At 33.3% G+C, this 27,082-nt stretch overlaps 1 long non-coding RNA gene across 1 annotated transcript; it reads left to right on the forward strand.

The window, feature by feature from the left end:
• Positions 1-1,363: 1,363 nt before the first annotated feature.
• On the forward strand, positions 1,364-3,407 carry LOC135150892 (uncharacterized). The gene is made up of 3 exons (XR_010289351.1): positions 1,364-1,975; positions 2,255-2,316; positions 3,131-3,407. It is a non-coding gene; the product is annotated as an uncharacterized LOC135150892 (long non-coding RNA).
• The last annotated feature ends 23,675 nt before the right edge of the window (positions 3,408-27,082 follow it).

Here is a 27,082-nt window from a genome sequence, read left to right on the forward strand (position 1 = left end):
AATTCGTAATTTAAAATAAACTACTTAACTTATGAGTCAAGGCATGTGCATTAAATACAAGTGTCAATCACTATATCCGGATTAAGAACTTAAGCATTAATAACATCATAGAATCTTAGTTCTTTATTGTCAGAATTAAAGAAACAATTATTCTACTATTTTGATCCCGTTCAATATACACAAAGTATATAAGTATTATTCAATAGTCAAGATAAACTATTTCCAAATAATACTTCAGTCGTTCCAATGGTTTGTCTAACACCATTTACACTGTGAACCTTTATTATATTATATAAGGAACTGGACAATCTAATCTTCTACTATCCCATTTGATACTAGATTGTCTACAACATATAATATACAGACAATGTGAAAACATGCATTCAAGATTCTCAAATAATCGTTATATACTTCAAACGAATATTTCAGTATAACCCTAACATCTATGCTCAAGCGTTATCTGCCTGATTCTAATCATGTGATAGAGTATGAACCAATATAGATCCAGCCAGATCTGTCTTTTGTAGAGAGGCCAGTACAGATATTAGACAGGCGAGAGAAAGTACTTAGAAATAAGCCAAGTATCCTCAGTTGTTTTCGTAAATTGATTCTGGGGACAGAATCCTGTTAAGGGGGAAGGATGTAATGTCCGGGAAATTTTTGTGGTATTATAATTATATATATATATATATATATATATATATATATATATATATATATATATATATATATATATATATATATAAATGACTATTAAATGTTTATCTGGCCATGCATGATTATTGTCATTTTCATGAAGCACGATTATTTTATTAATTGCCAATAAGATGAATTCTCGCATAATTGAAAATTTTGTGATTATATTAATTTTGGTGAATAACATGATTAATTGCAATAATAATTGTTTGATGCCATAAATTGATTTAAATGTGGTACGTGATTAATTTTATAATTATATTGTTTATTCTCGACCCGAGTGAGTAGTTTAGAATTCGAGATTATTAGAATTTTTGTTAATCAGAGTTGCCCTTTCGAATAATAAAAATAATAAAATCCGTGTTTATTTATATTACAAAATATTGTCCAAATAAAATTACCAGAATATTTGAGTTTTGGTATTTTTATGTTTTAGCTGATTTTAAAATATTTATAAATCTCGCAGATAATTATTTCGATTATTTGTACTTTTAAAATTATTTGCACAAATTAATTTAAATATTTAAAAGTATTCAAAAATAAAACTTTTCACGGATATATTCCATTTAGAAAATTTAGAATTTTTGGGTATTTTAGTTAAGTGTTTCAGAGACTATTTTCGAGCCCTAAAATTTTAGTATTATTAAAATGCAGTCCTTATTTTCTTAATTCAGGGACTTGGATACTATTGGAATGGGTAGTCACCAGAGTAGAGACGTGTCTAATTCAGGTCACAACGTAGCGCGTGTATTAGACTAGTAATAAACACCAGATGTATTAAAAACAAAACAAAACCCACACACCACATAGACAAAACAGAGTCATCGGCTTATATCAGTAAAAAGGGAATTAGGGTTTCGGTTCTAGCAGCTAATAGATTCAAGCAGGTGAGTTTAGGTTCAATCTATATGATTGGGGTTGTCTATACTATTGTGTGTTGATTGTTATGTGTATATTGGTAGGGCGAGTGTTATGTTGGTTGGTTTGAAATCGAGACCGAGGGTGCAGAGGCGATCGGAGTGGGTGGAGTCGACGGCGATGTCGCCGGAGGGATAAGGGGAAGAGGTTGTCGGGACGGCGAGGCGGGCTGGAAAGGAGACACTAGTTGGTTTCAGGCGGAGACGCCGCTCGTTTATGGAGTGCGGCGGAAAGAGGATTACTACTGATTGCTAGTACCACACTTGTTTAGTTATTAAATAACATGCTTAGTCAAGAGCTGACATTTGTGGACAAAAGCAGTGTATTAACAGACATGGATATTGAATTGTTAATTGTTGAGGTATATTTTCAGGAATGTGTTGTTTGAATCTTTATGACTTAGTGATTTAAATTAAACTAGACGCATGAATAGAATAAACGTCCGAGTCAATTATATCTAATACTTGACATGTGATACCATGAATCGCATATTACATAAAATACCAGATTATGTGATACGTGAATTACGTGACAATACCATGATTAGTATAATCGATTGGGTAGTTTATATTTCGCGAGACGTACAATTACGTCAATTGAGTTGACCCGAGTTGTTGAATCAATACTCTTTGATTTATAGATTCAAGAGTTGATAGAGACTCCAGGTTCTAAAGCAAGTACCAGTTAGAGTACAGCAAAAAGGCAAGTACTTCTAATCTTCTCTTATTTATTAAGAGCAAGTGATTTTATTCCACCACTTTTAATTATTGCCAATGCAACTAGTATATTCTGTATTTCAATTCATAGAATATCATATGCTTGGAATATAATTATTGTTCAGTATTCCATTGTGAAACACACCATACAGATACTCCAATAATGATTGAATTCAATACATTCCAATGATTGAATTTACTAAGTTCTAATAATCATTCTACTAGAATCCTCGAATTACTTTTAAGATAGAGAGTGAGAAACTATGCTATCCAGATATACTCCAAACAGTACAGAGTTGAATTCATAATTAGCAAATAACTAATTATTCTAGTTATGTTGCCATCACTTGATGTGACTACTCCGGACCATGTGAAATGGGGAGTTGAATGGATAAAGGAGTTGATTGATGTGACTCCTTTGAAAAGAATATTTTACTTGTGCATAGGAGGCCGGGACGGTGGTCCAGCGGAGGGCTATCTAGGTATTATTGAAATATTATAATACTTTTCTGCCAAAAGCCAATGTGTTGCCTTGTTTGGTACCATTTTTGAGGCATGTTTCTACGAAACATGGCTCTGTATTATCACACGGACTGATCAGCTGTGATAGTATGCCGTTGACTAATAATTTAATTCAAAATTTTGATTCACTGCCTAAGCTGATATAGCTTTATTCCATTGACATTGTCGTTGATTATCTTATTCTTTCCGAAAGATAGCACTTATTAATGCGTTACATTTAAGCATTTTATATATATTGTTGGGCCTTCTAGTTGCTCATTATTGCTTTGTTGTTGCAGTGCTAATCTTTCAGCGAGACCTAAGTATGTCGAGGATGCGCCTTACTGCTCGCAAGAGGGTCCCACTTAATCATCCTCAATTGTTTCGGTTCAATCTTCCTGCTCACGTAGGAAGAATCCAGAGTGTACATAGACTTTTGGTAATGTGCAATAAAATATGAACTAGTCATAAAATTTATCTAGACTTTTGGAGGATTTGTGTAGTTTCCTGTAGAAGATACTCTAAACAGGTGTGTAGTGTGTAATCACATAATGATTTTATTTAGTGCTTGTTTCATATCATAAGTTGTGTACGATCCAGTTGCATGCAGGGGTCATATTATTATCTTATAATATTAGCATTTTATTCCGCTGTGCATATTATATCATTGCAAGTCAGGTTGTGACCCCGAAATAGAGACCCCTGGTTTGGAGGGCGTCACAGTTTGGTATCAGAGCTACAGTTTATGTTCACTGAAACAAGCTTAGAAGTTGAGTTAAATTGAGTCATAAGAAGATCACATGAGATAAGTACGTTGTGTAACTCATATGGAGTTATCCAGGTTATTCAGTATAGTCTTTAGCCTTAAGTTGTACAGTTTTTGGTATCATTACTATTCTACAGCAGATCTGATCGTGGTTATTGTGTGTTATTCCAGGAATCTCTCACTGAGAATGATTCGGATGGAAGTAGTGTTGAGAGGAGTCCCCGTGTACCCCCGTTACAATCGCATAGTACGTCAGCAAGTGTTGATGTGAACCCAGTACTGTCAGATCCTGAAGAAGACCCGGAAGAAGACTTCACCTAATGCTTTACTCAAGGAAACCTCCAATGTGTTATCTTCCATGGGTTGATCCTCATTATCAACTCCTAATTATAACGTAAAATATGAGTAGAAATAAACAAATGACAAAATTGTCATATAGTGGGCCTAATTATACATAAAGCATCTTACAAGTATGTGTATCCGTATGAGGGGGGCGGGCGAGTCTGTGGTTTCTCTCTCAATATATACATAATATGTGAAGCTAAAGTTAGTGTCAGGAAAAACTTTAAAATCATGTACCAGTGGTGACCGTCGCATTCTTAATTGGTGATTTGTTGGTCGCAACTACACTTGAATTTGGTTGTAATGGAAGGACCTCACCGCGTTCTTCATATTGCTTTCGAGTCTTCTCAGCAACATATTCTCTGCGTCACTTGAGAATATTAAATAAAGTAGTGCTGGTGGTTTAACATCAGCCAATTTAGTTAAATAGGGACTTTATCCAGTGTATATATATGATCAAGTTTATGGCTAGCTATAGATGGCAAGATAGATTAGAACATTTGCCAATGAAGAAGAGAGAATAATGAAGGCGTTGGTACAATTTCATAACAAATAACTTCAACACCGAGCTCATTCAAATTTCTCTGAGTTTTCAGATCACCCTAAAAATATTTGGGAACAATTTTTGGGTACCTAGTAATTTCCATATAAAATCCAACTGCAGGCACTTACATCCATCATATTTAGTTTAGGCATTAAATATCACATTCTCCCATCAGTATACTCATTTTGCTTACTTTCATCCATAATTTTACTCATGTTCTTAATTTCCAAGTCCCATCCAAATATAAATATTTAGATGGGACGAAGAGAATAGTTGGTAAAAATCGTCTCAAATTCATATATAGGGAATCATATCTTCTATGCTCACACCATATGCTAACACGTAGATAGTGGATTTAATATAATTAATACCATCACACATGTGAAAAGAAGCTAGCTAGAGTTTAGGACCATATATTAGACAACCAACATATTTTTCGTGATCAAATAAGTGTGAACATAAAGTTAAAATGACTATAAGTTTTGAATAAGAAGAGAAGAGAAAATTTCTTCTTATTTAGCAAGGAATCATTTTAAGTATTTGGCAATTAATTAAGAGGGGTGTGATTGAAATTTAAACGTGAAAGATCCTTCTTTATGGCTTAGAAAAAATGCTGATTACTCAAAAGAAAGAGAAATAGTATTTTTATCTTAACAAGAAGAAGTTGGAGTCATGACTGAAAACATATTCAAAGATGAAAGTGTGTTTTTTAGGGTTATTATATGGGCATCAAGTTCCAAACTTGGAACTTTCTAGATTATGATAAAAATATGTAGGTGAGTGGATGGAAAAACAGAACAGGGAGATGAGGATATAAATATTATTTAGAGCAAGATTAAAAGTGTTCGAATGCATTTTCTTATATATATTATGAAACAAAATATCTTTTTGATTTAGCATTACTAATTTGAATGTAAACTTCCAACAACAATTTCTTTGTATATTATTCATTTTATTATAATAATATATTTAAACCAGTAAAGAAGAGTTTGTATATTAATCATGATTCTTATCATAATTATGTATATCAACTATGAAAGGGATAATATATAGTGGGGATAAATGACCTCAGATATATAAATTAGCGGGTTCAATAATATAGAAAGAGATATAAATGAGGTTAAAGACAATTCAAAAAATAAAATAAATTGCTTAAAGATTTTTTTTTCTCCGAGTTATATTTCCCCGCCTAATTATGGTCATTGAATAAATGAAACTTTGACGAATAACTAATAGATTTCCTTTCTTTCTCTTATTCCCCTTTCCTAGTCTATTAATAACAAAGCTTTTTTCCAATGTATAAACTAACAATTCCAATGATTTTGGCTATTATAACCTTCCCGACCACTATTTTTATTTTTTCGAGACATTTCACTTCGAAATAAGAAATTCTTTTTCAAGCAACAAACTAGAATGGGGAAATTCCAATTATACAATTTATACAATTTTTTGTTTTCATTTTTTAGGGCTCTAGGGATATACGGACTCGAACCGTAGACTTTCTCTGTAAATTGGATCAAACCTTTTATTAGAAAATAAAGGGATATCCGATACTTACTGCTCACGGAAACTCTTTCCTTATATCGAACCTCAGGCCAATTTTGAATCTAGCCAAAGTGTGGCGATCCGCCAAAAACAACAAATAGCTTCGACGGCACTTTTTCACCCACTCTTTGCTCTGGACAGGAGCGCTAGAGGACACGGGGAGGCAGCAGGCGAAGTGTGCGGAGATCGATTGATCAATATGAATCTCGGGAGTGGATGGTTGATCGCCGCCTCCTTGTTTTCGAGGCTCTCTACATGAATGGTGTAACAACTGCCTCGCTGTCTCTGACATGGACCCCGTGAAATTGAATTTTGTTCCAAAAAATGTAATAGGGAATGATTACTTATTACCAAAAAATATGACCTAACTAGTGTTACAGGGATTTAGGGAATCCATGTAACATTGTTGGAGCAGTATTTTATATCACATTCCCTATACTTAAGCTTAGGAGCTCATTTAGATAAATTGTTGGACTTGCTCTTGGGTTGAAAGCATAACTCGTAATTTGTTGAAGTAATTATCTATGAGTATGTTCACAATTTTTTATGATATTAGATTATACGAGGGAGTTGCTTTAGAAAGAAGCTCATATCCTGAAAATTCATTCTTCTACAATGGATCACGTTTGCCTATCTGTCTAGTAAGTTTGTGTTACATACCAAATTATGAAATTACAAGAAACAAATAAATTATGAGAATACAAGAAATAAGAGCGAACACAAAATATTGAGATCATAACCAAAGAGTGCTCACATACACAATTTTTCAAAATCTAAGATTTTAAAAGAAAAGTCTATTATGATCATATTTTATATCAACAACATGCATCAACTCAACCCATAAAAAGGTAACTTTAATTCTAATTGAGCGAATATATTAATCTTGGTTCAAACCTTACCATACTAAAAAAAATTGAGATTTTAAATATGTAGCAATTTTAGATTGAAAAGATAACTAGTACATCAGATTAGGACGTTTTTAGCTTACAACCAACTCTTATCAAAATCTGTTAGATATAATTGATGATTACTAATGTTCTTAAAGTTTGTTTTAGAACAGGAGTGATCAGAGTTTAAGCTGGAAGCTGATCAGAGTTTAATAAAGTCTGATCAGAGTTTACATAGTCAAGACTCGTCAGAATTTACACGTGGAAGGAGCTCAGAAGCGGATATACTTCAAGGAAGGATAGAAGCGGAGGAGTGATTTGCTGACTATGGAAACTAAACAGAAAACAGTAGCAATCTCTGATTGATAGAATACATAGCTGATTTATAGGATATCAAATCAGAGATTGATTTTGTAACTGTGTCTATATAAACACAGAATAGGGTTACTCTATATGAGTTGAGTTATCGAGTACATTGTTAAGAACCCTAGCAGCTCTTAGTGATAAAATATAAATCACTGAGAGAGTTTTTGTAACCATTCAAGCTTTGTGAATAAGAGTTTATTGTTTTCAATCTCTTATATTGTCACACTGTGTTACTGATTGTGATCACTATATCACTTATATAGTGAGTTTATAGGACCTAACAAGTGGTATCAGAGCCAGCTCTGTTAAGATAACTACAGTGAGATCTTAATCACAATCATGTCTGAAAAATCACAAGCTTCATCTTTTAGAGTTCCAATCCTTAAGGCATCTGAATATCCAGTCTGGAAAGAGAGAATGATCATATTCTTAGACTCTGTTGATCCAGAATACCTTGACAGGATCTATGATGGACCACATATGCCCACCAAGCTCTCTGTTGGGCTTGCAGATGAACCTCAGAAGATGGTTCCAAAAGAAAAGAAAGATTATACCCCTGAGGATATCTTGTCAATTGGTAAAGACTCAAAGGTAAAACACCTTCTGCACAGTGCCCTTGATAATGCAATGTCTAATAGGGTGATTGGGTGCAAAACTGCTAAACAAATCTGGGATGCTCTGGAAACCAGATGTCAGGGAACTCAGGCCATAAAGAAAAACAGAAAAACAATCCTTACACAGGAGTATGAGCACTTTGACTCAAAATCTGGTGAGTCTTCACTACAACAAAAACAGCATCAGACAACGGTTTTTGCCCGTTGTCTGATACCCAAGAAAACCGTGGTCTATTGCGATGCCGTCTGATACGCGTCTCAGACAACGGTACGAACCGTTGTGTGAGATAAAGAAACACATCGGTTTATGTTTAGCTGCGTGTTGTGTTATATCCAGAAACAACAACGGAATCATTTTACAAGGTGTTGTTATAAACATCTCACAACAACAGTCATATTTTGGATTTGTGTTGTTGTTTGGAGTTTCCACAACAGTTTATGGTTTTACTCACTTGTTAGTAAGAGTATCAGACAAGAATTTTTGCGTGATAACAGCTCGTGTTTTACTAGCTTGTACAACGGTTTTAGAGAAATGGCCACTTGTGTAAGGCTCCATATAACAATAGTTTGTATATTAGAACAATTGTGTGAAAGCTAATCTACAACGGTTTTTATTTCAGATGCCTCGAGTAATATTGCTTCAGACAATGGTTTGTGACTACTATTTACTTATTTGTATATGTCTTAGACAACGATTTTATTCTTAATATTGTGTTGTTTGTCGGGCTTGGGACTACTGTTTTCTTTTTCTTTTCCTTTCGTATTTAGTTATGTCAGACAATGGTTTTACATAGCCTAATTAAACTATGATCAAGAATATAATTAACAAGCCATAAATTAGTATAAAAATTTTCATTACTAACTACAGTAACAACATATAATCACGTACAAAATTGTCACAGCAGATCTAAAGAAACAATATCTTAAAGACAAATATGCACTTCTCTAACAATATCCACCAAAGCCAATTCTTTTCTTGTCCTCATCTATGATAAGCTTCAGTTACTCTAAACCAGTAAGTGCTAGAACATCAAGTCCAACTACTCCAGGTACTAGAGGAGCATTTGCCGCATCCCAGCCATCATCGACAATTAGCCCTATAAAAGCCAAAAAAAAAAGTCATAAGTGAAATTAGATGGTGCACAGACACTTGACAACACTCTTGAACACAGACAAAATATGTTTAAACACCATAAACTAGCAGTTTTGTGGAGGAAATCAAACCTTTATAAGTGGTTTAATTACCATAAACCAACAGGTTCTAAAACTTGATGAGGATAAGAATTAGGAGGCAAGCAAACATTCAAAAGCAAAGCATGCTTTTTGGACAATTTTAATTACTTTTATTTTATTTAAAAAGGAAAAAACAAGACTACACTTTGGTCTCTTGGCATATCAATTAAATGTAAGCAATATAGAACATATAAATAACTCACCTGGATACTCCATATAGTATGACATATCAGACAGAACCATCATGGCCAATCCATGTCTACCAACCCAATGCTGACCCATGTCAAAATAGACAAACATTGGATCCAGTATTATCCGCATTGTTGTACTCTCTTTCGCCAGTTCAACCATCCATTGCAGACATATTTGAACCCATACTTCTGGAGTCTCAACCTCTTCTCTGCAGAGGTAAGATATAACTATATGAAGAATCATAAGCAGGCTTCAAAGAATGACATGTATGCATACTTTTATAGCTCTAAAAAGTTAGAAATTATTTATAAGGATTGTTACCAGTTGCATGATCTTCGAAAATTCTGAAAGGAGAACTTTCTGACCAGCATCATCCAGAATTTTATGAAGCATTATATCCTGGAGGGCCACCAATGTGGTTTCAAGCATGTCAAGACCCGCCTGGTTTGCAAAGGAGAACACGGGAGATATCTATGCATGAAATTTTGCCGAAATATTACAATTTATGAGTGTTGTATGCTGACCTTTTTCAAAGAGAGAGGAGGATAACGAAAGCAACAGTAAATCTATATGTCAAGGAAACACTCTAGCATACTTTAAAACTGCGAATAGAATTAATAATATTCAGCTACCAACAAGAAACTGATCCAGTTTATTGTCCATCTTTTAAGCGCAAAGTGATTAATAAAAGCTATCTTTTAAAAATTTATCTCTTGGCTGCACCACTCCTAGTCCACTCACAATAGACACTCATATAAAAACCCTGCTAAACAGAAAGTGAACCCACAACATACAGAAAACAAATACTCCCTCTGTCCCATTTTAACTGATGTTTGACTTTTTGACACGTATATTGAGATGTGAAAAAACAATATCTATACTCAATAAAAAAATTCAATTCTTATATCAAATAAAAGTTTAGATTCTAAACTTTTATTTGATATAAATTTTATAAAGAATAATTATGTCAAGATGTGATTTTTTTAACATCTTAAAATACGTGTAAAAAAGTCAAAAGCAGTTAAAATGGGACGGAGGGAGTACAACCTAAATATTTAGGCAAACATAGACTTGAGCACTTAGGACATAAAAGTAAGCAATAAAACAAGGAATATAAATAGCAGTATAGCACATGGAATAATACTCATAGTGTTCTGTTTCAGTTGTATGATGAAGTGATAATGCATGGTAAAGTTGAGCAAACACCTAATGCTGGTGACATGCTTGTTTGGACAAATCAAGACACAAAATTAAAGTGAAGGAAATATACTTCTGTCATCTCCCTGTATCTGAGCCACGCAACCTCGATATCAACCTCTAACCAAAATTCAAACAAACTCAAGCCAAGCAACTGTCGAGAACTCAAATTCTCGACTACTTAAACTAACAAACCACGATCTACAACATATTCATCAACAAACCTCAACAAAACACAAATCAAACAAAAAATTAACATCACAGATCTATTCAATCAAAAGGATACAGATTCATCAACGAAGTCTTCCCAATCCTAACAACACAAAAACAAAATCAAAATCAAACTAATTAAAACTCGAATTTATCACAAACCAAAAAATAATCAAATAATTCGAAACATATTGTTGAATAACACAATAGGGCATGTATTATGAAACAGGGCAATTACAAGGAGAACATGTAGAAAACCAACAACAAATCAATCATTACCATCCCATACAATCCCACACATAAAATCTAAGATTATAGTACAGTGCGTCATTTCTATTTGATGAGAGACAATATGAAAATTAGGGATCTGGGGAGAGGGAGGAGAGATGAAGAGTGTGTTGTGTATAGAACAAATTATAGTAACTGGTACCCAATTGGAGGTGCTCTGCTGATTTTCTCTAATTGGAGGTGCTCTGCTGATTTGAGAGAAGAATAGATCTGCTAATTGGAGATGACGAAGAAGAAGAGAGATATAGAAAGGAAGGGGGAAACGAAAATTTCGATTAAATCAAAAGGGGGGAAATGAAATGACTAATCTCCAAAGTTGAAATACAAAAATTCTATTACAAATAATAAAAATATTATATTTTAATATTTTGTATAATTGAATTTTGCGAAAAATTGAATTTTGTAAGTATTTATTTATAGTTGATTATCAAAATATCATAAAAAATAGAATTTTAAATATATAATAATTTAGTGATATAAAAAATAAATATTTTATAATTATCTTATACGATCTTTTAATAAATATACAGTACGACTATTGTGTCTAGTAAACAAAATAATTGATCCTAGTAATTGTTAAAGTAGAACTATAAGAAAATTAAAAAAATAATCTTCTAATTTTTTTAACAATAAAAAAGTAATTTTTGTCATTTTGTGTCCTAGTAATTGTTGTATAATAAATTCTTGTATCTTTGATCAATTCTTATTTTTATACTTTTTATCCAAAAAAATATATTTATATTATGCATATATGCAAATATGTATTGTTCATTTGTAATGCCAATGCAATTTTGTAGTTCGACGTAAGTATTAATATGTGTTTTATGTTTACAATTTAGTAAGTACTCGATGGAATCTTTGTTATGTATAAGATTAGCTCTATATTAATTTATAAATATTTTTTTCGATGATTTAACCATACGGATGTCGAGAACTAACAATATTAGTCATGTATAAAAAAAAATCAAAAAAATTTATGTTAATTTTGTATGTTTTTTTAACAATACTAATCAAACATAAATTTTGTCTTATTATAAAAAGGTATTTTTGTCCTGTAGTGTCCAACAGACAACGGTTTTTATATGCACCAATGTTGTATCATTGTAAATGAGACAACTGTTACACAAGTTATACCGTTGTAAGAGAAACCATTGTCTGAATTAGGCTCAAACAACCCTTGAGGGAAATTCCGTTGTATATAAGTAATGTACACAACGGTTTATGAGAAGAAAACCATTGTGTTATAAATTTTCATTTTTATTAGTTAAAAATTCGCATTTCCTTGATCAATTCTTGTTTTTGTAGTCTTTGTGATAAAAAATATATTTATATTATGCATATATGCAAATATGTATTGTTCATTTCTAATACCAAGACAATTTTGTACTTCGGACGTAAGTATTAGTATGTGTTTTATGTTTATAATTTAGTAAGCACTCGATGAAATCTTTGTTATGTATAAGATTAGCTCTATATTAATTTATAAAGATTTGTTTTCGATGATCTAACCGTACGGATGTCGAGAACTAACTATATTAGTCATGTATAAAAACAATCAAAAAATTTAATGTGTTATAAATAATATATTTATGTGGATGTCCTTTGGCTTTTCAGTGACTAGACTTTTGGTTTTTCACTAGCTAGATCTTTGAGTTGCTTGTAACTGACACTTGTAATCCTATATAAAGGCCATTTGTATAGCCATATGATAATACAATGAAATCTATTCCTTTATCTCTTATCTAGCTCTCTCAATTATCTTTCTACATATATTATTTCATAACACGTTATCAGCACGATTCGCTTTGCACGTATGTTGTATCTCTTTTCACTTTGTTCGTATGATTGGTGTACCTTCTATTCAGGAGGATCATGGTTTGTAAAATTTCGATGTGTTGATCGATGAAGATTGTTTTTGCTATGAGGAGTGAATTGTTTTTCCGATATTAAAGGTCTTTCAAAGACATTCTTGAAGTAAGGAATCATGAACTCAAATGATTTGATCACTTAAGATTTTAAGGTAAGTCTCCCTTCACCATTCTTTACATTTTATGATACTATACTATATGTTTGAGAGATTTTGGATATTTTGGAATAGCCCCTTAATTTTCTAAAACTTAAACTAGTTAATATTTTTGATGTGATACATGTAAGTTGCGAATTCATGATGTGCATAAACTGAATCATTTTATATGTTTACATGTTTTAGAGTTTGCTTTTGGAATAGATCGATTTTGGATATGTTGATGTTTATAGTTTTTGGAGTTAGTATAGACCGATATGCATATGCTTTAGTCTCTTATGGATTTAAACACATTATTTGGATATGTTTGGATTTGAATAAATTTTTTTGAATACTTACTTTTGGATTTGCGTAAATTAATTTGGACTCTTTTGGATCTGAATAATTCTTTTGGATTTCAATAAACTATTTTGGAGCTTTTTGGAATTGGATGAAATATTTTGGATCTCTTTAAATCTGAAAATTTGTGAGAAACTTGTTTTAAATGAAAATCATGTTTTTTAGTCATATATCATATTTCTAGTGATCATATTTTATATATAATTTTGATGATTACCTTTTGTGGATAACTATCGATTTATATATTATGTCACTCTCAAATATGTGTACATTTCATTTAATATGTGATGATTCTCACTAGCGTTCTCTTTTGCGTACACTACATTATTTTATTTTGATAAATAGGATATGAGACAAATTTATATTGTGTATATGTGATCATTTTATTCAAAATGAATACAAAAAAAAACATAAATTCTTAGTGACTCTCTAATCCAAATATTTTACATCGTTAATAGATAGTAAGTTGCTTTAATCTTTAAAAGGTCATGAGTGTAGTAAGCTTAATTAATGACTTAGCTAATATTCTATGAAAAAGACAAAAGTTTCATATCATTCACACCTATATAAATTATGTCTGACCTTATCTCTAGTCTTTGTCTATGTATCTCAGATTAATATATGTTTCATGATCATATTTAATCTTTCGATTTTAAGGACACCCCAAATTTTGAGATAGTCAAAACTTTATATATTATGCTTTGAAAGAGATAGCTTATGCGCACATTATGTCACTTGTATTAAGTTGTCTTGCTCACTTATTAAAGTGTATTACATCTTATGCATGCTTCAAATACGTGATATTTCGAAATCTTTATATGATATCTTGGTAAATGATAAAATCACTATGTGCCTTTGTGATATAAACTTAGGATTTGTATAAATGATTTTTTTTCCCACTTGAGCGAAATAATGTTGGTATTATCTACAACACCTATTTAACGTTGTTTTTAATAGATTGAGTATATGATTGCAACCAGTAGTCGCACGTAATAACAACCAGATGCTATCTATATGATAAAATTAGTTTATTTTTTTTATCACACATTTTTGATATGTTTAATTTCTGAAGATGAAGGATGTCAACAGAGTATATATAATATGTTTAAACACTTGATTACATTACAGAAGAATGATATATTAGTATAATATTCAATTTATGAGTTTATCCCAAATGATATAATACCCCTGAAGGATGGTTCTATATAAAGAATAGTATAATATTTGGATATAATAGATTTTAATTGAATAAATATTATATTGTGTCCCGCAGATACAATATTATGAAATTGATGTAATATTTGGGTTGTTAAATTCATGAGTTGATATCGTGATTAATTATGGTTTACTAAATTTGAATTATTGATGAAAAGATTATGAATTGTAACAAATGATATCGTACAATAATATGACAGTATTAGAAAATCAGAGTATATTAACCATGATCGTAGCAATGGTCATGACATTACAAATACTTTAAGTCTATTCTTATTATGTGTATAAGAAATATTTCTCTCGATTGATATAAAGATGACTAATATCAATGCTTCATATCTAAAATGAGTCATCCAAAGGGGAGGATTATATAGGATGTCTCATTATAGTTTTTCTAAATATAAGAATTGGAAAGAGAAAGTATAAAGCTCCGGAAGAGCATATATCAGGCTCCTGAAGAGCATGCACAAGGCTCTCGAAGGGCATATATATTTTATCTACTCTCTGAAGTACATTTTACTCTGGAAGAGCATGTATAGTATTGATGCAATTATACTCTCCCAAGAAGATTGAAGAATGAAATTTATATAATTTATCGCATTGAGATATCAAGGGCCTTTATATATTGAATTTCATTCAGTGCACTAAAAAAAAAAAAATTGGAGAAAGATTCTCCACTACTTTATAATAAGCATGATTGAAATTGATTTTGAAAGTAAACCAGAAGTTTACTTATAAGTTTATAGTTTGGCCTGACTAGCTAAGCCATCTGAATTTGATAAAGATGCGATAGTAATTTTATATGCACTTTTGTTGAAAAACCTGTAGATTCTTTTTATCAGTGATACATATAGTATTTGCCTATAAAGCAAAATTAATCACCAGCAAAGATATAGTTGTGATTTATCATCTTTGAGAATGAATTTATGAAGATATGGCATGAGATAAAAATATCATATTGTTGAACAGTGAGATATTTTGTGAAATATATGGTTGTAGACAAAGTTATTATCAACTCGCAGCCTCAAGCATGCGAGATTCATTATTTAGAATATATGCTTATAATGCTGGTGCATCTCATAATGAGTATTATCTCGTTCATAATAATTGTTGAGTATTTTGTATCAAATATTTATCGATTCGCATCATATAAACAATTGTTCTTAATCTCTCCCCATCATAAATAAATTATTTGGTCATCACAGATTTTCCACCACGTTAGTAAGATCGATTCATATATTACATACGAGTGCATTTGGAATCATGTATTTGTTATGACTTGATTTAATGAGTTTGTTTTCCCAAAATTAGGGGGAGAAAATAAATAGCCGGTGAAAGTAGAAATATAAGAATGAATTATCATTGCCTCATCTTGATCCTCAAAATAAAGAATATGAACCAAAAGTTCATCAGATAATTCATTTTGATGACCAAAAATAGTGACTATGACACAAACACCGGCTACATATGCTCCTATGATATTAATGTCGCAGAAGGACAACCTCAAGATATTACTATGTCTAAAGAACGCCTGAAGCGTGATAGACAAGTTGGTTCCATATATATCTTATACAAAAGGTGAAAAGGAGCAATAATTGATGATGACTAGATTGAGAAATCAATAATTTTTGAAGGATCTCCGGAAGAGATTATAGACATGACATTGAAAAATCTCTGGAAGAGATTATATACATGAAACTTTGAGAAAATAAAAGTAATGAAAAATATTGAGATCTAAATATATTATTATGTCTTGTCCAGAATGAAGTGGAACCATAAATAGAATCGACGTCGATGATATTTATAGAACTTGAGGTTATTGAAAATGAGGATCATGAAGCAGAATTTGTTAGAAAATATTGATATAATTGGCCAAAGAATAAAGGATATAATCGAGGCAATTATAAAGAAAAATTATTTGGACCAGTAGTCCTCTCACACTTGAAGTTGTGAAAATAGTACGCCCTACGAATCATTATCTCTTGAAAATAGAGAAATATTTGAAACTGCAGTTAACACACCTGAAGGTGTAAAGTCAGTGGGATATGAATGATTATTTGTGTGAAAACAAAATGAAGTTTCAGAAATTATGAATGTAAAGCTCAAATAATTGTATGATAACCTTGTGTTGGTTATGAAGAGTAATAGTATTTGTGGTGGAAATGATTATTTGATTGCGAATTAGTCCCGCAATATGTGAAGGTTCAGTTTAAATTTTATACGACCCACTTGAAAATAATCATCCTAGAAGGATCTTGACTGCCAGAAGCAGTATAACAAACTCTCGAGAATTATACCCTCTCAAATGGAAAAGGGATTTGGACTAGCAGTCCAACACAAAATACATGTTATCATTGTATACCAAATTATAGGTGATAACTCATAAAGTCTCTGGCCAGAGCAGATGGAAACTAGAATGTGTTTCTAGTTGACATTGAAATGAGTTGCACCTCATAATTAAAATAGATCTATGTTACTTTTGGTGATAAAATATTTCGTGGTGTATATATTGAAAGAAGAATATCTCTCAATGAGTGATATTTCGTTATATGTGAATCCCAGAAGGATTATAAATATTGTACGCTGAACTTTGTGGACAGTTGAAAAAAAGAAATTCTCGGTCCTGGAGAACCGTACAAAAATGTTTTATGTAACATGTTTTGATATAATTATAGATTTATTAAAAGCATATTTTCCGCTTTTGATTAGTACTCGTTGCTAAGTAATTGCTCGCTCTAAAGGCGTGTGAATCCTGAAAGTTTATTCAATCTCCACAAATTTATCTCATAAGATTTTTAAGTTTATTTTGCAGGAGCAAAGTCCTCAACGGTTGATCAATATTGAATAAACTATATTAGAGTTTTTCCTTTGGTATAAAATGAGTTGTTGCAGGAACTTCTTATCACACTATTTTGACTTGGGCAATCTAAGATGACCAAAGCTGGAAAAATAGTGTAGCATGACAAGATTATGATATTTTACAAGGATGGGAACTCCATCAACTATATATCTGAAAGCTCCACTGACTGCTTATGATGATAGCTACACAACTCAATGAAGGCAAAAGTTCTGGAACAAAGGAGCTCATCAACTCAGAGATATTATTTGATATAATCATGAGGGGGAGCAAATGCACGCTGCACTCTTTTTCCCTTATCCATGGTTTTTCCCACTGGGTTTTCCTGGAAAGGTTTTTAACGAGGCAGCATCACGTGCACATCATGAAATAAATGTTTTTGTTCCTTCTCTTGGTTTTTCTCCCAAAAGGTTTTTCCAGGAAGGCTATAACAAGACATTATTTCATTTGACGGACATCCAAGGGGGAGTGTTATAAATAATATATTTATGTGGATGTCCTTTGGCTTTTCAGTGACTAGACTTTTGGCTTTTCACTAGCTAGATCTTTGAGTTGCTTGTAACTGACACTTGTAATCCTATATAAAGGCCATTTGTATAGCCATATGATAATACAATGAAATCTATTCCTTTATCTCTTATCTAGCTCTCTCAATTATCTTTCTACATATATTATTTCATAACATAATGATCATTTTGTATGTTTTTTTAACAATACTAATCAAAAATAAATTTTGTCTTATTATAAAAAGTTATATTTTGTCCTCTAGTGTCTAACAGACAACGGTTCTTATACACACTTATGTTGTATCATTGAAAGTGACACAACTGTTACGGAAGTTATACCGTTGTAAGAGAAATCATTGTCTAAATTAGGCTCAAACAACCCTTCAGGGAAAATCCGTTGTATAAAAGTAATTTAGACAACGATTTATGGGAAGGAAACCGTTGTATAATAAATTTTCATTTTTATTAGTTAAAAATTCGCATTTCCTTGATCAATTTTTTTTTGTAGTCTTTGTAATAAAAAATATATTTATATTATGCATATATGAAAATATGTATTGTTCATTTGTAATACCAAGACAATTTTGTACTTCGGACGTAAGTATTAGTATGTGTTTTATGTTTACAATTTAGAAAGTTCTCGATGGAGTCTTTGTTATGTATAAGATTAGCTCTATATTAATTTATAAATATTTTTTTCGATGATTTAACCATACGGATGTCGAGAACTAACATTATTAGTCATGTATAATAAAAATCAAAAAATTTTATGTTCATTTTGTATGTTTTTTTAACAATACTAATCAAACATATATTTTGTCTTATTATAAAAAGGTATATTTTGTCATGTAGTGTCTAACAGACAATGATTTTTATACTCACCTATGTTGTATCATTTTAAATGACACAACTGTTACTGAAGTTATACCGTTGTAAGAGAAACCATTGTCTAAATTAGGCTCAAACAACCTTTCAGGGAAAATCCGTTGTATAAAAGTAATGTAGACAACGGTTTATGGGAAGGAAACTGTTGTATAATAAATTTTCATTTTTAAAAGTTAAAAATTCGCATTTCATTGATCAGTTCTTGATCTAATGCAAGACAAATCTATGACTTTAATGAAATTGAGTATTTTGTTATAATTTTGGCTAGGACTTTTGAATGTTTGCACTCTATTATGTACATTTATTTTCTTAAAAGTCATTCAGTCAGACAACATTTTATTAGTTAAAGTCTTGTCTATAAGGCCATGATACGATGCGAGCAAAAACACTTGTATGTTAGCTTCCCAGTCACACAACACTATGTGGAACCCTTGTTTGAACTTCTCCTAAACAACACAACAAACAAAACACTTGTCTCATTACAACAACGGTTTTTTGAGATATTGTCTGAAGTTTCTTCACACATCGGCACTAAAAACAGTTGTCTATCGTGCATCATCACACAATACCACTATTAAGATACCATTGTCTGATTAAATTTGTTAGACAACAGTTTTTTAACCGTTGTAGGTCGCAGGTGTTAGACAATAGTTTTTCGAGGACGAAAATAAAGTGTTGTGTCTTTCCTTCGGCCAACACTTTTTCCAGCGTCCGTTGTCTGACGAGTGTTGTCTAATGCCAGTTTTGTTGTAGTGCTTTGACAGATCTGTATGACAGATTTGTCAAACTGTTGAATGACTTATCTCTGGTGAACAAGGAATATGATCTTGAAGACTCAAACCTCAAATTCCTTCTGGCTCTTCCTGAAAAATGGGATTTGAAAGTCACTACAATAAGAGACAATCTTGATCTTGGAGAAATGTCTCTTGATGATGTTTATGGAAGACTGAAGACTCATGAACTTGAGATGGAGCAGAGGAGCAAACGTCATGGAGGAAAATCAAAGTCTGTTGCTCTGAAAGTTCAAGAGGAAGTTGCTAAGAGCAAAGGAAAAGCTCATGTCACAAAGTCTGACATTGAGTCATCAAACTCTGATGACTCAAACTCTGATGTTCCCTCAGACTCTGAAGAAAGTGATGATGAGATGATGCAGTTAGCAGCATTGATGGTGAAAAGCTTCAAGAAGTTGGCCTACAAAAAGTTCAACAAAGGCAAAAGTTTTTCAAGGAAAGACAGAAACTCTGACAGAGTTTATGATAAGAAGAACTTCAAGAAGAATGAGGGCAAGGAAGGGAAAGCTGGAAAAGCTGACAAGTATACCTGTTTCAACTGTGGTGAAAAGGGTCACTTTGCATCTGAATGCAAGAAAGCCAAGAAGGAAAAAGAAAAAGCCTTTATCACCAAGAAAGGAAACTGGACAGATACATCTGATTCAGAAGAAGAAGTCAATTATGCTCTGATGGCAAACACTGACAACAACTCTGAATCTACTGCTAAGGTACCTCATTCCACTCTTGCCTTTGATACTGAAGATATAACTGAGTTAAGATTGTTCCTTAAAACTTTGCATATCAGCTTTAGAGATCAGACTTTAGAGAATGAAAGATTAAAATCTGAAACTCTAAGTGTAAAGAAAAGGAATGATTATCTAGAAAAAGAATTAGTTCAGATGTTAGAAGTTCAGAAAGAAAGAGATGATGCTGTCATTGTCAAAGATGAATTATTAAAGAGGTATGCATCTCTTCAATCAGAACTTGCTAAGGAAAGGGATATTATTAAGACATGGACTAATTCAGGCAAAACTACTCAGGATATCTTAGGTAGTGGAAACTGGAAGAAGGGACTAGGTTACACTGATAACTCAGAAGCTGAGTCATCAAAAACAGAGTTTGTTAAAACTCAAAAACCTAAGGTTAAACCTGTTAAATTTGTTGCTGAATCCTCTAAGTCTAAACAGAGTAGAGCAGAATCAGAGATTAACAACAATTTAAAATCTGATAAGCCCAAACAGGTTAACATAGGACTGATGACTCAGAAACAGCTTAAACATAAGCTTAAAGAGGTAAAGTCTGATGACAAAAACAAGGAGCCTAGGAAAAATAGAAATGGCAAGATTGGAATAGACAAGAGTAATAACTACATGCCTATTCCAAATGCACCTAGGAAGACATGCCATAACTGTGGAAATACTAATCATCTTGCTAATTTTTGCAGGAAGAACAAGGACATTAACTCCTTACCTACAAAGTCTGGAGTTAGAAAAAGTAGTATTAGATATAAACCACAAGATCCATGTTTTCATTGTGGTAGTTTATGGCATTCTATTTATACTTGCAAAGAATATCATAGTTTGTATTATGATTATTATCAATTGAAGCCTTCTTTGAAAAAGGTTAATAAAAACTCTGCAAGTACAAACTCTGTTTCTAGTACAAACTCTGTTACAAAGTCTGTTAGCTCAAACTCTGATAATAATAATAATTCCGCTGCAAAAGCTAACAAACTTAATAAGGCCAAGGGATCCAAGCAAGTCTGGATCCTTAAAACTAACAATTAGTGGTCTTTGTGATTGCAGGGCAACAGGAAGAATATTCTAGTCTTGGACAGTGGATGTTCAGGACACATGACTGGAAATAAGGCCCTGCTGTCAGAGTTTGTGGAGAAAGCTGGCCCAAGTGTTTCTTATGGAGATGGCAACATAGGAAGGACTCTGGGATATGGCAACATCAATCTTGGAAATGTCATCATATCAAATGTAGCTCTTGTACAAGGGCTGAAACACAATTTACTCTCTGTCAGTCAAATCTGTGACAGAGGATATCATGTTGATTTCTATGAAGAACACAGTGAGATAGTAAGCAAGTCAACAGGCAAGGTGGCAGTGATTGCTCACAGACATGGAAATATTTATGAAATCCACTTGCCTACAAACTCTGAAGGAAAAGCAATTTGCTTGTCTACAAGAATCTCTGCAGAAGAAAGTTGGAAGTGGCACAAGAAGCTCTCACATCTCAATTTCAACTCCATAAATGAGCTTATAAAGAAAAAGCTTGTGAGAGGACTCCCTGAATCACTACTCACTTCAGATGGTCTATGTGATTCATGTCAAAAGGCCAAGCAGAGAAAAACATCCTTCAAGAGCAAGACTGAATTCTCAATAAAGAAGCCATATTATCTTCTACATGTTGATCTATTTGGACCAGTTAATGTACCATCCATTGCAAGGAAGAAATATGCTCTTGTCATTGTTGATGAGTATACCAGATACACTTGGGTATATTTTCTTCACTCTAAAGATGAAACAGCTTTGCATCTGATGGATCATGTGAAGCAACTGGACCATGGATCTGAAGACAAAGTAAAGATCATTAGAAGTGATAATGGAACTGAGTTCAGAAATTCAACAATGGAAGAGTTCTGCAAAGAAAGAGGTGTAGTACAACAATTTTCTGCACCTGGGACACCACAACAAAATGGTGTACTTGAAAGGAAAAACAGGACTCTTATAGAAGCTGCCAGAACTATGCTTGATGAGGCTAAATTACCTACTTATTTCTGGGCAGAAGCTGTTCAAACAGCTTGTTTCACTCAAAATGCAACACTGATTAATAAGCATGGCAAGACCCCATATGAGATGGTGAAGAAAAAGAAGCCAAATCTGAAGTACTTTCACATATTTGGGTCCAAATGCTTTGTATTGAAGACTCATCCAGAACAGCTTACTAAGTTTGATTTAAAAGCTGATGAAGGGATTTTTGTAGGTTATCATCTGACAACAAAGGCCTTCAGAGTCTACAATCTAAGAACCAAAGTGATCATGGAATCCATACATGTGTCATTTGATGACAAGAGAATCATTGGTTTAGCAGATATGGATGATCATGAAGAACTGCATTTTGAGAATGAAGAAATATTCTCTAATTCAACAAACTCTGATGAACAGTCAAACTCTGACTGTGACCAAAATACAGCAAACTCTGGTGAAAATTTACAAGTTCATGATGATGAAGCAAATGTTGAGGGGGAGCATCAAAATGTTTCAGACTCTACTCAAGACTCAAGCTCATCAGAGAATGCTGACTCAAACTCATCAGAGAATACTGATTCAAACTCTGATAGCACAACTGTAGGGGGAGCTACAGAGAATAATCAACAGAATCAAGAGAGCATGGATCAAGGGGGAGGATCCAATGATGAAAATGGTCAACTTCCACATGCTAGGAAGTGGACAAAATCTCACACACCTGATTTGATAATTGGAAATCCAGAAGCAGGTTTGCAAACAAGGACAGCTACAGCAAATGAGTGTTTACATCATTGCTTTCTGTCACAAACAGAACCTAAAAAGGTGGAGGAAGCTCTTCAAGATGCTGACTGGATTCAAGCAATGCAAGAAGAGCTAAATGAGTTTGAGAGAAACAAAGTCTGGACCCTAGTACCAAGACCAAAAGATAGATCCATAGTTGGTACAAAATGGGTTTTCAGAAACAAAACTGATAGTGAAGGTGTCATTACAAGGAATAAAGCAAGACTTGTGGCAAAAGGGTATTCACAACAGGAAGGTATTGATTATGATGAGACATTTGCTCCAGTTGCAAGATTGGAGGCAATCAGAATCTTTCTAGCCTATGCTGCTCACAAAAAATTCAAAGTATTCCAGATGGATGTCAAGAGTGCTTTTCTTAATGGGAAACTGGATGAAAAGGTATATGTTGAACAACCTCCAGGCTTTGTGGATCCCAAGCATCCAGACTATGTTTATAGATTGGACAAGGCACTTTATGGACTAAAGCAGGCTCCAAGGGCATGGTATGAAACTCTAGCTCAATTTCTTCTTGAAAGTGGATTTACTAGAGGTACCATAGATAAAACCCTGTTTTATTTGAATCATGGTAATGATCTGCTTTTAGTTCAAATCTATGTTGATGATATCATTTTTGGCTCCACTAATGCTAAACTCTGTCAAAGATTTGCCAAGCTCATGCAGTCTAGGTACCAAATGAGCATGATGGGGGAACTCAGTTACTTTCTGGGTTTACAAGTTAAACAGACTGAAGATGGGATTTTTATAAATCAAGCCAAGTATACCAGAAATCTCTTGAAGAAATTTGGTATGCAAGACAGTTCAGCTGCAACTACTCCTATGGCAACAGCAACCAAGCTAGACAAAGATACTGGTGCATCAGTGGATATCACAAACTATAGAGGAATGATTGGATCTTTGATTTATCTGACTGCAAGTAGACCAGACATAATGTATGCCACATGTCTATGTGCAAGATTTCAGGCAGATCCAAGAGAGCCTCATCTGATTGCAGTAAAGAGGATATTCAGATATCTCAAGGGAACCACATCATTGGGATTATGGTATCCTAGAGAATCAGATTTTAGTCTAATTGGATACTCTGATGCAGATTTTGCAGGTTGCAAAATTGACAGGAAAAGCACAATTGGGAGTTGTCAATTTCTGGGTGGAAGACTTGTTTCTTGGTACAGCAAGAAGCAAAAGTCAATTTCAACATCAACAGCAGAGTCAGAGTATATAGCTGCAGGCAGCTGCTGTGCTCAAATTCTTTGGATGAAGAATCAATTGTTGGACTATGGGTTATCCTTTTCTAAAATTCCTATTTATTGTGATAACCAAAGTGCTATTGCTATGACAGGAAACCAAGTTCAACATTCTCTGACAAAGTACATCAGTATAAGATATCATTTTATAAGGGAGCATGTACTGGAAGGAACCATTGAACTTCACTTTGTTCCCACAGAACAGCAGCTAGCAGACATATTCACCAAACCAATAAGTGAAGCAACCTTCACTAGGCTGGTGAATGAGCTAGGAATGATATCAGGAACTGAGTAAACATAATGGTCAGATCTTTCAAATTTCAATTGTCAAATTACCATCTGTATTGCTCACAAATTTGCCTTGATATACTCTGATTGTTAAACTCTGATGACATTCTCTGATGATATACTCTGTTTGTTATACTCTGATTGACATTCTCTGACGTCATTCTCTGACGATATTCTCTGATATTTGTAAACTCTGAATCTTGATAAATGATCTCATTTTTATTTCTCTGAGACAAATAACCTGTGAAGATACTATGAAGCATGATCTGAATTAGTAATCATGAATCTCAGTTAAGTTCTTTAATCTTGATCTCAATTTTGTGCTACTATTTTACACTATATGCATGTTGATATCATTGAGACTCTATTACTTCACATATCTTAATTATAAGTGAGACTGACTAATTTACATTTTCTCTCAGTAAAATAGACAGTGATTATAAACTCTGATGCTATACACACCCCTGCAAATAAGCATGGTACTCCTTTGAGATCTTAGATGTTTATATGACAGTGACTGGGAAGACCCAAACATTTGCTGGTACTAAGTAATTGCCAAGATTTTATAATCTATGGTGACCAGTCACAATCTCTGATTACTGGAGAAATACTGTTGCACAATTATATTTAAAGGTCGTGATTCATTTACACTGAAAAGCGTCCTTGAATTAAAAAAAAAAAAAGGGGGTTAGTTTATTTTATATATTTCTTCATCAGAGGATGTCTGTTGTCTATGTCTTGAGAGTTTAAATAAATTATTTTTGTCTACCTTATAATTACGAAATTGTGAAATTCTTTAGTCTCTGATTTAATATGTTAAATCACACACATTATTTCACAAGCACATTATTGAGCTATGGATTTTATAACAAACTCTGATTTTTTGATGAATTTTCTAAACATTATGTCTTATTCTGAGGTGCTTAGAAATTTATTTTCTTTGTTTTAAATCTCAGAGTTTAAAATTTGAGGGATTTGTCTTGATTTTTTAAAATCTTATACATTTCAGGGGTTCAAAATATTCAGAGAATGTGAAGAGAGTGTTCCAAACGGATGTATTGTTAGTGGGTTTACATGAAAAACATTTTAATAGGAGAACGTGTAATCAGCATTTATAACTGCACATGTTTTACTGCGCTCATGATTATTACTCTCTCTTCTCCATGCCACTAACTCTCATCTACCAGTTAAAATCTGACAGGTGTACAGCTCAGCAAAAAGCCCAAGCGTGTACAGCTAAACAAAATCTGAAGAGTTTATCACATCAGATTTTATTGATTACTATTCACTTATACACTTCATCTTTACACACACTCTCTCAACAAACTCTTACGCTTTTCTCTCTGCAAATTCAAATTTTCTCTTACACACCTTCTCAAACACTTTCCTTTCTTTAACAAACTCTGTTCTAATGGCCACTACAGCTTTTACCTTTGCAGGTGTGGAATTTGTTCCCAACAACCATGCTGCCATCCTTGACACCACTGATGTTCCAGGGGATTATCATCCCATTCAGCAATTCTTGGCACAGAGTGCCCTGGCCACTGCCCTTACAGCTCCTGCCAGACTCTCAGGAAGCCAAATCATCACTTTCTGGAGAACAGGGCATTATGACAATGGTGGTGAAGCTGGGTCCCCATCCATTGTATTTGAGTATGACGGAGCGGAGTATGCTGTCACTCCGGCCACCGTCCGAGCAGCACTCAACCTGCCAGAGCATGCTGCTTACATTACCAATGGGGATGCTAATCTCAGAACCATGATGATTGATTTGGGCTACTACGACTCACTTGATAAATTGGGTCAATTAAAGCGTCCAGGACTCAGGAAGGAGTGGAGCTTTTTCTTTGATTGCATTACCAGGGCTTTCCAGAAGAAATCTACAAACTGGGATGCCATACCAATGGACATGCTGCAGATTGGGTATTCTCTGATCTATTCTACTAATTTCGATTTTGGTAGATTAGTTATTAGAAATATTGGTGAAAGAATGCATGAAAATCGTCAGATTATATATTTTTCACGATTTTGCCAATTGCTGTTTAATGCCACTGTTGGAGAAGTGGCTTTTGATGCTGCAGATGAGATCAAACCTTTTAAACTTCATAAAAGGGTTTTCAAAGATCTCATATCTAAAGATGAGAAGAGACCAGTTCTAAGGCCTCTACAAATTCCAGCTCCATTAAGAGCTAGGCTGAATCTGCCTCAAGCACCACAACAACAGCCTCAACCCCAACCACAACATCCAGTCTCTCCTACAGTCACCAGAAAACCCAGATCATCAACACCAAAACCATCAAAGTCTACAAAGTCTGATGCCCCTTCTACTAAGAAGACCAGAACCTCTGTTGCTACACAAGTTCTGAAGACAAAGTCTGATAAACCA

The sequence above is a fragment of the Daucus carota genome, chromosome 2 (genome assembly GCF_001625215.2).
Source record: "Daucus carota subsp. sativus chromosome 2, DH1 v3.0, whole genome shotgun sequence".
Classification (NCBI taxonomy): domain Eukaryota; kingdom Viridiplantae; phylum Streptophyta; class Magnoliopsida; order Apiales; family Apiaceae; genus Daucus; species Daucus carota.